At 39.9% G+C, this 13,197-nt stretch overlaps 1 protein-coding gene across 4 annotated transcripts in view; it reads left to right on the plus strand.

Annotated features, from left to right (window-relative positions):
• plxnb1b (plexin b1b) overlaps positions 1 to 13,197 on the plus strand; it is a 136,308-nt gene continuing 123,111 nt past the window's right edge. For 3 of the 4 annotated variants that reach the window (XM_066698342.1, XM_066698341.1, XM_066698344.1), the window contains exon 1: positions 1 to 324. The gene's annotated coding sequence lies outside the window, so the exon portion shown is untranslated. Of the gene's footprint in view, positions 325 to 2,063; positions 2,442 to 13,197 lie in introns of those variants that run through there. The other variant, XM_066698343.1, reaches the window with a different exon arrangement.

Consider the following 13,197-nt stretch of genomic DNA (forward strand, 5'->3'; position numbering starts at 1 on the left):
GCTGAGGCGCCCCGCCGCAGCCTGGAGAGAAACAGCGCTGAAGAGTGCGCACCTCCCTGCCGCCACCCGCCCCGCAGCGCCCCGCAGCGCCCCGAGACCCCCAGCGGACGCGGAACTGCCGTGTTCAGCCGTGAGAACAAGTTGGTTTGTGTGGGATATCGTGGTTCTGCTCGGTTCGGCTGGATTGTGTACGAGTTTGCAGAGGCTGACAAATTGGATTACACCCCCTCAACCCGTCTGCCATCCACACGGATTTCGTGCGTTTTGGGCTAAGGGGGGATAAAGGATTTCGCAAAAGTTGGTTTCCTCTTCTCGGATACGAAGGTAAGACCTCTGCGGTGCTATTGCTCGTCTGGGCGTGTTGGTATAAAGTAGCGGCTGTACTTTCGCGCACATGTATCGCTGTTTAACCTCCCGAAGCAACACTAAGCCACTGTCTCAGCCTCACAGGTGGACGGGCGACTAGACATTACAACACACAACACACAACACACAGCACACAACAACACAGCACACAACACACACCACACAGCACACAACAACACAGCACACAACACACAACACACAACACACAGCACACAACACACACCACACAACAACACAGCACACAACACACAACAACACACACCACACAACACACAACAACACAGCACACAACACACAACAACACAGCACACAACACACAACAACACAGCACACAACACACAACAACACAGCACACAACACACAACAACACACACCACACAACACACAACAACACAGCACACAACACACACCACACAGCACACAACAACACAGCACACAACACACACCACACAGCACACAACAACACAGCACACAACACACAACACACAACACACAGCACACAACACACACCACACAACAACACAGCACACAACACACAACAACACACACCACACAACACACAACAACACAGCACACAACACACAACAACACAGCACACAACACACAACAACACAGCACACAACACACAACAACACAGCACACAACACACAACAACACACACCACACAACACACAACAACACAGCACACAACACACACCACACAGCACACAACAACACAGCACACAACACACAACGCACAACACACAGCAACACAACACACACCACACAACAACACAGCACACAACACACAACAACACACACCACACAACACACAACAACACAGCACACAACACACAACAACACAGCACACAACACACAACAACACACACCACACAACACACAACAACACAGCACACAACAACACACACCACACAACACACAACACACAGCACACAACACACAGCACACAACACACAACAACACACAACACACACCACACAACAACACACCACACAACACACAACACACAACACACAGCACACAGCACACAGCACACAACACACAACAACACACAACACACACCACACAACAACACAGCACACAACACACAACAACACACAGCACACAACACACAACACACAACAACACACAACACACACCACACAACAACACAGCACACAACACACAACAACACACAGCACACAACACACAACAACACACAACACACACCACACAACAACACAGCACACAACACACAAGAACACACAGCACACAACACACAACACACAACAACACACACCACACACCACACAACACAGCACACAGCACCGGCTATAGAGGCTGAGCACTGCAGTCGTACCCAATTCACAGGCACTTGTCACCTCTACTCCATCGTGTGATTTGTCCACGCAGTGAGGCTTCACTCGGATATTCGCTTCAGACGAGACTTTGTTTTCTAAACTGCGTGCAACTTCAAGTTATGAGCCGCGTTGTGTGGTAAAACTAACTACTGCAGTTTAGCCGTGGGTCTGTCATTGCACAAACCTTTACAATGAGATTTTTCTTTTCTTTTCCTCCAAAAAAACGATACTTTCCGAAGCGCAGAAGGCGTTAGCAATGATAAGCGGTGGGGGGGCTTTTATATGTTCAATACTTCGTTTTGTACACAAACGTGGACATGAACGTCTGATGCAAGCAGCCAAAAAGTACTTGACTAACAGGTTTCATTCAGAAGAAACGTGTTAGAGGCTGATTTTGTTCTCTCTTGTGCCGGGCGCTGGGGTGCGAAGGGGCCGGATTTATGTTGCAGCTGAAGAGCTGGTTTATTGAGCCGCAGCCGACGGGCGGGCAGAGGACAGCGGCGCTCCCGGGCTGGGTGCTGCTCTCACACCGGCCGGCAGGAGTCGCTGTTGCGCATGCACAGTAACTCAATTTCGGGGTTTGAGAAGAGCAGTCATTAAAGACAGTGCGAAGTATTATTTTGTTTTGTATGTGTTTTTTTCCCCATTATTTTCTTTTTATCCAAAGTGTGTGTGTATATATATATATATAGCTGAAATTACCTTATCTTCCCCCGCGGTAATACAAACAACGCTGTAAGTATAAGATTTTAATATTATAGGCTACTACTAGTATGATAATGCAATACTTAAACTGAATTTGGGTATGAATCACTGAAACTATTATTCCCGGTGTTTTACGGTGAGTGCACTGCAAATTTGAGTGTTTAACTTGAAATGATAAAGTTTTCATAATGATCAAGAATGATCATCATAATGACCAGTCTTGATACATGTTTAACACTGAATGGGCTTTAAAATAAGTTATAAATGTTTCAGGTTTGCTGTTGTAACATGATCATGTGTAATACTTGTTTATTGAAATATTACACGCTAGTGTAAACAGGAACTACACACATGATCTAACGTGTATACATTGCATGTGCGCTGAGCTACATTTACGTTATCCTTACAGCTTCAGTATGTTTAGCTTATTTCCAAAGAGCAGATGGATTTTTTTATTTATTATTATTATTATTATTATTCACACTTGTGCAACATTTTTGCGAGTTTGTACCGAAGTCGGCGGCTTACATTCAAAAGAAAATAGTTTTACTCAGAAAACAGCAGGAAAGTAAACTTGCTTTTTGAGACCTTCATTAGTATTCAGGTCTTTGTGTGGTTAGTAGCTGTGGGGGGGTTGCAAGCGCATGGTGCACTGACAGAGTTTAGATTTGCTCTGTTTCTCCAAATACACAGTAAAGTGGACAACCAGAGCCTGTCAATTCAAGACTGAGGAGAGGAAGCATGTCTAGTTGGCAGGGTTGTGTCTATAGGGAGCACATCACTGTGCAAATGAATGTGGCTTAATTCTGCACAAACTTTGAATAATACTGAGTTTGCGAAGGTCTGAACACAGTCTGTGTAGGGTAATCTGTCTCTGAGAAATACAGATGCTGTAATACTTAATGTTTCAGCACAGCGCCGGTGTTAATGTTAAAATTACCAAGTATTGTCCTTAATCACACTCAGTGATGTACAGAAAATCAAGCATGTTGTGTTTTTTTGATAGTTGTCTATTGAGGAATGCTTTAAAAACAGTTTCATCTGATTTTTTTCTTATAAAAGCAGCTCAGTGAGGCTTAGTGAGCTACTAACAACTGGACAAGCAAGCTAGTCTGTGTTGGCTTTTCTTGCATATATATTCCTATTATTTGTGGCTGTGGAAATTGTGCTGTTGTGGTTTATCTGTGCCTTAATGGTTTAAATATCATTGGTTTCGTTTCAAAGTCCTTCAGTGAATAAAACCAGTTCAAATCTTGTCTCAAATGCAAAAACATGAAGAGTGTGACTGTGGAGAGGCCAGGGTTAGGTAGTGATCAATCTGGTAAAACCTTGACTTACTGTTCATGAGTAACAGCTACTGCTTGGACCCGTATAACTCAGGGTCTGTATGTTACAGGTGTGATAGTCCTGTACTGCATATAAAGATTGATAGTTGACATGAAATGGTGAGAATGGCTTGCTTGTCTTTTCATCTCGGGGTACTTTATGTAGTGTTGGAAAGTGCTGATGGCTTTACACTTGTCTTAATGTGAACAATTCAGGTTTTATTGCTATTCATGCAAATATACAATGAGCAACAGCTACTAAATCTGAGATACATTATCTATACATCTGTGGGGATGTTTGCAACAGATTTTATTGTTCATAATAAACAGGGAAGTGTGAGACAAGAATCAAAGTGTATAATTGGCTACCATCACTGTAACATCACATGTGTGAGCATTACATTGTCTGACTTCTGATCTCCGTCATGATTCAGTTTACATTCCAAGTATGTGAATATATTTGTCATTTGTCTACTTGTAAAACACACAACAAATATTAATAAGGCAAGAGGTTTGTACACAAGGTCTTGAAGAGTCATGTTTCCTTTTTTAATATATATCTTTATGTTGTTACTCTTGTCCCTGGCTAGCTAATATGTTTGGCATTCCAAAAGTAATAAAAGTAATAGATAAACATTTTCTTTAAAAGTTTTCTCATAATCCTAATAGCAGCTCAGCATTTTCTCCATATTTCTAGAAATGCTCTCTAACCGGAATGCACATTTGTGTGCTAGCTGATAAACCCAACTTAAGCCATTAAATATGCCAGTTTCTCTGAACAGATGCATGTTTCCTTTTAAGTCATTGCTAGTGGTTCTCTGATCCAAGAATCTCAGTATTTTTCTTCTTTTTCTTTCATTTTTTTCTTTAAGATTTCTTGTTAATCAGAACCTGCTTTAGGAACTCTAAGACTGAAGAAAAAGTCTTCCTGATTGTAACTCTTGTCCTGGTTTCAGTGTTATAAATGGTTGACTGTGTCTGTCCATCATAAAAAATGAATGGTCAAATCCATTGCTTTTTTCACCAAGCTTTGAAGCTTTTGTAGTGTGTGCCCATACTGCAGTATGATTGCCCTAATAACAAGGCGTACTGCACAGCTGGGGAGTACAGATATCCTTGAATTTGATAATGAAGTTCTCATGGTTAACTGGAACAAGTTTGAATATAATGGATCAGATCTGGAAACAAAACAATTTTGAATTATATTTCACCAGTTCCATAATGGCATATTACATTGCTCATTTCCAGTTTTTGCCATTGAGATTTCATGAAAGTCAAGCCTTCAACATTGTTCTGGTGCTGCACCCTTCTGTTTCGAGGTCAGAGAACATTTTCCCCTGTGGACATCTTATTGACAGGTCTTGGCTTGTGAGACTGTCTTATTTTTATGATGGTGGTCTTAAATTCCACACCACACTGTAGGAATGTCCTGCAGTGCCTGTATGTGGTTTCTTAAAACTGCCAAACATAATTTATTATCAATTTCTTTTCCAGATGGGTTTCTTATGTATTATCAATGAGCTTTCTTTATTAGAAGGGCGCTGACATGTTATACTGTCATAGTCATTTCAGGCATCGGGCTTCTATAACAGACTGCATGTACTTTGTCCTGGGGCATTATGTTGCATGACATTACAATTGAAACAGAATGCACCATCCACTTGAGCCCTTGTATTCAAATATAAATTAGACAACGTCATGTATTTAATTGATCAGGCATGCTCATTGAATCCCTGCCTCACAGAAGTCTTCAGCTGCACTGCTGCTTGCATATAAAGTGTATGGATTTCTTGACACAACTCCCCTTGGTATCTGGCTTGATTTAATTGTGATCGGCTGTCAGTCCCTCTTAATTTTTGTCCTTTTAAATATCTGGCGGCCATAAAAACTACTTTCCCCAGAATCGATCACATCTCCCGTTGATGCAAACCCGGCTCCAATCTCTTCTGACAAGATGCAGTCCTCGTGTCCTCACTGACTGTAACAAATGTATGAAACTGAAAGGAACCTACGTTTATTTCTGCCCTCATGGGAGTGTCTGCTTGGTGCAGATGGTTGGCAGCATATGGCCAAGGGAGAACCTCAGGGTTATTGAGTTTCAAAGAGCACCCCTCCGCCAAGACGCTTCACACACTTTTCAAAGTCATACAGTAGGTCACGTGCATTCTATGTATGTTACCGGATACGGATTGAGAAAGCTGTACAATTTAAAGGCCAGTCTGGCACCACATCTCCATTCATCTGTGCTCTGTGGCATAGCATCTCTTATTTGTTTCTGCCAATGTTGTCTGCACTGTGAACCCAACTACTCCGGGCAACATAGCTTCTCCCAAAAATGGGAATGCTGAATGGGAATGGCCTGGGTGGGTATATTGAAACACTGGTTAATGGTTTCTCACTTGGAAATTGATATGAAGCTAATTGAACTATATTATGAATATGTGCAACAACTATATCATTCAGTGTAACTTGTCTTCTGCCTTATACTTCACAGAAAACAGATTGAATATTTATGTAACACAATTGGCCACAGGAAGAATTTGGTTATTTAACAGCACTTTAAACTTCGTCGCATGTGTAAATCGGAAGTGTCAAACGAGTACTATCACTGAGTTATTACTTATTCATGGGAATTTGTAAGGTATTTAGGCACACAAGGAAAAACCTAAAACCGTTTAATTTATAAAATTCTGTACACGGTAGATTGGATCTGGTCTTGTTAAGTAAAATGTTAAATTTAAGCTGGTAGATAGGACAGAGTTTCTTGGTTGTAATCCTGTCTAAATCTCCAAGAGTATTTCTGTAGTCTGGGTCATGAGACATGGGTATTTGGAAATGATAGAATCTCTTTACCTTCCTGAAGGAAGTGAGAAGCATTAATATGCCTTTGAGTACATGCTTGAACAACCTTTGTCTATCATCAGAGAGGAATGACTGACTCTCAGTTTTGCCCTTAGTTTTCTGGGTCAAGTCACTGATTAATAAAGTTGTACAGGGAATGACAGACTGCGTTCACCACACTAGACATTCTTATCTTTATATTAAATGTCTGGCTTAATTACAGAGTTTAACATCAGAAGGATTATCTTAGTGTTGCCAAAAACTCTGATATATTTAATCAAGCTGGAGAATTTGAAACCACAGAGACTGCTGTTTCATTTATCAATATATAGAAAATGTATAGATTATACATTTGTTTTCAAAGGAAAATGGATGGGAGTGAACACATTAGTAGTTAGTTTGGTGAGGAATTTCAAATATAAAGAAAAACACATCGAATGTAAGACAGACAAACAACCAAAATAAACTTCAGTTCATTTCCCAAGAACAAAACATGCAGAAATGAATTGCAGCAGTATGGAAAGAGACCTTACAGGCCTTCTTCTGTAAATGTGTGAAAAAACATCCATTTGGGTTGTACAATTTTGCCACATTTAAAGTTCTATTGCTTCTTGTGGTCTCAGAGCATACCTGAAATAACATAGGTTGTTGAACATGTTTTGTTGGATTTTGGGTTTCCTGTTCCTGTGCCATGTTTGGAAATACTATTTTTTGAATAGATGTATACTGATTGTTACATTATATCCACTTGTAGTGCCAAGTAGCATGATGAATGAGCCCTGTCCAAAAAGAAAGGGGGAGAAAAAACAAACATGTTCTGGGTTACAGAGTTGTGCTACATAGTAGAGGATGTGTTGGCTGCATAGACAGGCTCATAGACTTAAGACCTCTGACTTACCTTCTTTCTCAGCATTTCTTCTTGATTGCATTGTTTTGTGAACTGTTTTAGCTAAAAGGGATATATAAATGTAAAGCAATAATAAACATACAGACCTGGGGTAAAATGTGGGGTAAAATGTTATTTACATATTGAAAACAGTGATTTAAATAACTGAAAATAGCCTGAAACATTGGGTGCTCGAAGGATCACTGTGGTTTTTAAACAAAATAGGTTTGACTAAAATCTAATTTTAAGTTTTTTCTGGGTCCTGTATTTGTTGTCAGTAATGTGGGCCTAGCACTTGCATGAACAAGTACTGTTGCTTCTAAGCATCTTCTACAGTTCCTTAGCAAATGTCAATGTCAACAGTAATTGGAATAGTCATCCAATGTATCTGTCAGACCCTTCAAGATAATTTAGTTGTTTTTACACAATTGGGGGTAGGGGTGTGGATTGGTAGAGGGGTCTACACTTGTGGTAAAAAAAACGAAAGCGACAACTGATGTCACAGAATTAGACACAGTGCAACCTTGCAAATGGCTGTGGTTTATGAGGACAGTCAATAAAATTGCTGCATCGTTAAGAGGTTGCAGTGTGGGTCTGTTTGACTGCCAGGCCAAAGTGTCCTGGGCATTTTGATTAGTGCAGATCATTGCCAGACTGCGGGACTTGGATTTGAGTCAGAATGTTATTGCTATATAGCCTTTATGCTTTTACTGAAGTGCAATACATTAAGATCTAGTGTGACATCTACAATACCAGTAAACAGTTTCCATATTTAGACAGAACCATTATAGTCATCTTGCCTAGTGACCTGGTCATTTACAAACCGGGTGTAAGATTCACCTTTTAAACTTTAAATACTCTGCCATAGTGTCTGGACTGAACTTAAACAAATGGAATCTGGTAACAATTTGATGTCTCTTAAACTAATTCCAGTGGACAAGATGAAGAGTAGTTGAAGTTGTCTCCATTTGTACCAGTGATTAAATTATATTAAAGAGATTTTTAGTTTGACTGTGTCTGGTATATCAAATTGTAAGGCAAGTATGTGTCTTATGAGTATGTGACTTTTTGACCTTGGTGGCTGTGTGGGAAAATGAAAATGAAGAGGATTAGGATAATTTTCTGGCGGGAAAAACTAAAAATGAAAGGTTTATGACATGCAAAGAAACGGAAGCTCTTTTGCTATTATGGAGTGAGTCATTTATTGAGAAACACACTAATACACATGAAAATGCAAAGATATTTCTGGAGTTTGGCCATGCCACTCCAACAGAAGGGTTATTATGGATACATTTCAAAAGGTTGCACAAGTCCGGGAAACAGAATTACGTCAACTGTATGCGAAAACAAGGGATATTGTTGAGGACAAGTGGAGAAAGTCAGCAACTCCAAAAACAGATGTGCACTTTATGATCGTTTGATTCACTGTCATGTTGTCCTGTTACATAATAAAACCCTTTCACCAAAGGCACACAGGCAATTGCATCCAGCAAAATGGTTTAAGTGAATCAGCAGAAATAATTCAAGCCTCTTTTGCAGTTCTTTTGTCATATGTGCGGACGTGAAAACAAAAGGAACTGTTTTATTGACATTTTATTTCCTCCAGGAGTTTGTTTCCCCAGTGAATTTAATTAGGTTGGGTTAGTAAAAAAAAGTTCCTTGGTTAATTTAAAGGTACCCGTAAAACCTGCCAGAATTCTCTCCTTTGGCAGTTGGACGTGGAATCTCCTGCTGTGAAAATCTAGGTGGATTCACATCTCAGTTCTCGGGGGACAACTCACCTGGGATGGAAAATTAAAATGTTTAGAAAAAAGCATCATGCAGAATAAACTAGCGTCTGTTCAAATATAGCACAACTTTTATTCTATATAATTACTGATGGTTAGCAGTATACTTCTTTTAATTACATGTTTTAACCTTTTATTGTGTACTTAAAACAGAAAATGCCAGCTGTCACTTACAGACTGTACTGTATGCCAGATATAAATGTCTCTGTCCAAGCCATTAAACCTATATTACAAGGGTAGATAACAGTCAAAGCCCTATGTTTTCTTTTATGATTTAAATTAGCCTTTTTTTGCCACCCCAAACCTCTTGCTTTATAAGGAATATACTGTATATCCACAATCATGGATACTGTATGTATTTACCTCCAAAGCCTGTGATGCTGAAAAGGGACATCAGTCTAGCCTTGCTCACCAGAAATGCATGTTTTCAGGAACCCCCTTTGGAATCTGTAACAAATCTCTACACACTGCATTAAAGCTTTCTATTTACCTCCAAATGTATGATGTATAAGTATGATTATATTTCAGTCCCTGCTGAAAGATCAATGGTTTTGTTTTTGGTATACGCACTGTTTTAAAGCTTGCAGCCTTGAAAACAAACATTTAAAAAATCTGTTTCTGAAATAACCTTTAAGCAGCAAAACGGTGTAAAATTACTCAATCTTCAAACCAAAAAGATGTCAGCATATAGTAGCAAATATCTAAAGGAGGGATTTCATATGGTCAAATTAATATAAATTTGCTTACCATTATGGTACCATCCATACAGAGTGATTTTCTACAGTCTAGATCAGTAATCTAATGGTAGGAACATGCAATGGATATTGCAGACAGTTGTGTTGTACAATCTCGGAGTTACTGGAGTCCTGTGGTCTGTTCCTGTGGTCTTGGATAGCCACAGGGTTTTTGGTTTCTTGTTCCAGCTGAGCTCTCTATTAGACCAATGACTTGCTTAATTGGTTAACATGCTCTCAATGACCATTTAAAGCTACAAATTAAACCTGCAGCACTGTGGATTTCCAGGCAGGAGTAGTCTTACAGGCATAACTAGTTCATCAGCAGTTTATTCATGTATGGATACTCTAGCAATATTTGGACCACTTCTGAGAAGATGGAAATCTGTTGTCTGTTGTAAGAGATTGAGAATTGTTTGATTTATTTAAACTTTGTTTCAAGTATTCGGGATCCACAGTTCCTTGTTGGCCCTCACCTCACTGCTCACTGCTCACTGCTATGACTGTTGTTGTAACCTTTGAGAGATGCAGGTGGCTTCCACGTGTCCTCCGAAACTTAGCCATTGAATTCTCTTCACACTGTGAGTCCACAGTGTAGACAGCAGTAGTATAGCTTGGTAGGGAGGTCCAACACAGTTGTCACTGAAAACGTGTGCACAGCTCTTGGGCACCTGTGAAGTCACAGGAGTTGCTGTTGCATGCCCAGCATGAGAGAGCCCCAGGCCTGCTCAAACCTACTCGACCCTGGCAGTGCTGAGAGAGTTGTATGTCGCCCCAGTGGGATAGTCTAGTCACAGTTGGCCTGTGACACTCGAGATGCAGTCAGTATTTTCTGGAGTACAGTGCCTAACCTGCAGTTCGAGCAGAGGCTCTTCCTTGTTGAGCCACTCGAGACCTGATATGGATATATTTTTTTAACACAGTGGGGTTTTTAAATCTAATAAATGTTTTACTGTGAGAAACACAGTAAGGGGTAACAGAACTGCACTGCATGATGTCAGTACTAGTTAAGCCCCATTGGTAGCACAGTTCTGGCACTGTGATATAATTTTCTTATGTTTCTATAGTTCCTTTGTTTGGCTGGCAGTGTTCATATCTGAGTGTTCATTAATTACCAGCCACAGGCCCAGCAAGCCTCTCAGAGAAATGGGTTTTCAACAGAATAATGCAGAGACGGGGGCTCCTAAGCAGATTTACAGTAGGCTGAGACCATATTGCTCAGCAGCTCAGTCTCCTAATCCAGCTACTTTGTGGTCTGGATTCAGCCAACAAACTAATACGGCTATTAGTCTGAAGAGGTTCCACTGAACATGAGAAATTCTACCTGTTGCTCGTTATCCTTTTTTTTTACACAGTCATGTTTTATTTTGTAATTAAAATGGAAAAACGCACTCAAACTCATACTTTGATTCATAACTCAAATAAAACCATTTAGACAAAGAACAATGTGGTCCTTTTTTATTACAGCCTGTTTTAAATTACAGAACAACTTGTACATTTATGTCTAAGGAGGTGAAATAGAGCAAGGTGAAAGCCAAGGCTAATCACAGGCTAATCTGAATGTTTGAGCAGATGAATAAATCATAGACATGGTGAAAAGTTGAAATGTATTTGTAATTATTGCTCCAGCTTCAAATGTTACCTTATGCTACATGAAGTGTATGGATAATAATATGCCTTTGAGAACAACAAATGGGTATCCTCCTCAATGAAAATAGATGCTGGTAGTCAATTTAAATGTACATTGCAAAGCCATAACCAAAACTTTTATTTCAGTAGTTTTAATGTCATTACTTTTAGTTTGGCATGTTATGTCCTGGGCCAGTGAGAACAGTCTTTACCTCCATCTGACTTGCCAAAGCCAGTAAGCGATGCCAAGAAGTCAGTCTCATGGTGCCAAACCAAGGGCGGCCTTTTCCCTTGCCCATCTTGATCCTGAATGACATTAAGAGCCAAACCATTAAAAAGATAAGAAAGGATACAGAGGAGACGAGGCCATTCAGGCCATCTAGCATAAACCATTTATGTAGCATATTGATCCTAGCTCACTTTTGTTTCTTTTTAGGCTTATTGTGAATGGGCCTCCACAACACAGCCTAGCAGTGTGTTCGATAAACCCAGAGCTCCCTGAAAACTGCTTTATTCTTCCCTTTCCTGAATCTTCTTTTCTATACTGTGTCTTTTGCTGGTTGTCTGTGTGTAGAATTTGAAGTAGTGCTTGGAACCAGTCTTGGCTACTGTGCTGTTAAGGTTTTTCATATCTTGTTTGAATTCCCCTTCTTTTTCTATTCCTAGGTTAACACAGTATCCTTGTTATCTGAGAGGTAGGTTGTGGGCCTGGTGTATTCTGTGACTTTTCAATTGCTGAAAGATATTCAATACTTGAAAACACTAAATTCCTTCCATCAACCTTTTTCTTAATCTCCCCCCCACACAAATTAAGCAGTGAATGTCCTTGGTTTTAAAGGGCCAAGAGGAGGAGCATGGGAATTCTTCACACAACTGTTTTTTTCCCCTCAGAACTAGTTCCTCTTATTTTGTCCAACAAAGTGCTAATTGATCCACAAAAGCTCTTGCAGCTGTTTTCCAGCTTTACGTGTCAGTAACCTCAGTCAGTCCTCTCCCTGAAAATGCCACCTGAATAATTAATTGATTGTTTGGAGGAACACAACAGGACTGTTACACTTACTGGTTGTGTTCTGGAAGTTGTTTGTAGACCACTGACTTTACATAGACTGGGGGTGCCACATTCATTGTCCTGTTTCACTGCCCGGGTAACTTAATAATAGTAAATAAATCCAACAGCTGATAATGTAGTTCTGCTGTTTCTATTTCTATTTCTAGTTTGGAAACAATGTATTAAAATAAATTGATAATTAAAAAAGTGTCTGGCATTTAGGGCATTTCTCTTCCTCAGATCCAGGTTGAGAAAACAACTGGCTATAAATGTTGTGCTTTACAAACAGAAACTAATTGTGATTTATGTTGGTTTAACATTTTTGAAAGGTAAAAGGAAAAGTATTTATCTGCAGTGCAGCAAGGATTTATGAATGCTGTTTCCTGTGTACTACAGTGCCTGATAAGGGGGGGGGGACACTTTCTAACCAATAAGCTCATGTTCCACTGCATTAAAATGATAAATACAAAACTGAACTGAACAGAAAATTGAATACATTTAGGCTTAATGTGCTTTCAGATTGTGTGGGTGTGTGA

Source organism: Amia ocellicauda, chromosome 3, assembly GCF_036373705.1.
Source record: "Amia ocellicauda isolate fAmiCal2 chromosome 3, fAmiCal2.hap1, whole genome shotgun sequence".
Lineage (NCBI taxonomy): Eukaryota > Metazoa > Chordata > Actinopteri > Amiiformes > Amiidae > Amia > Amia ocellicauda.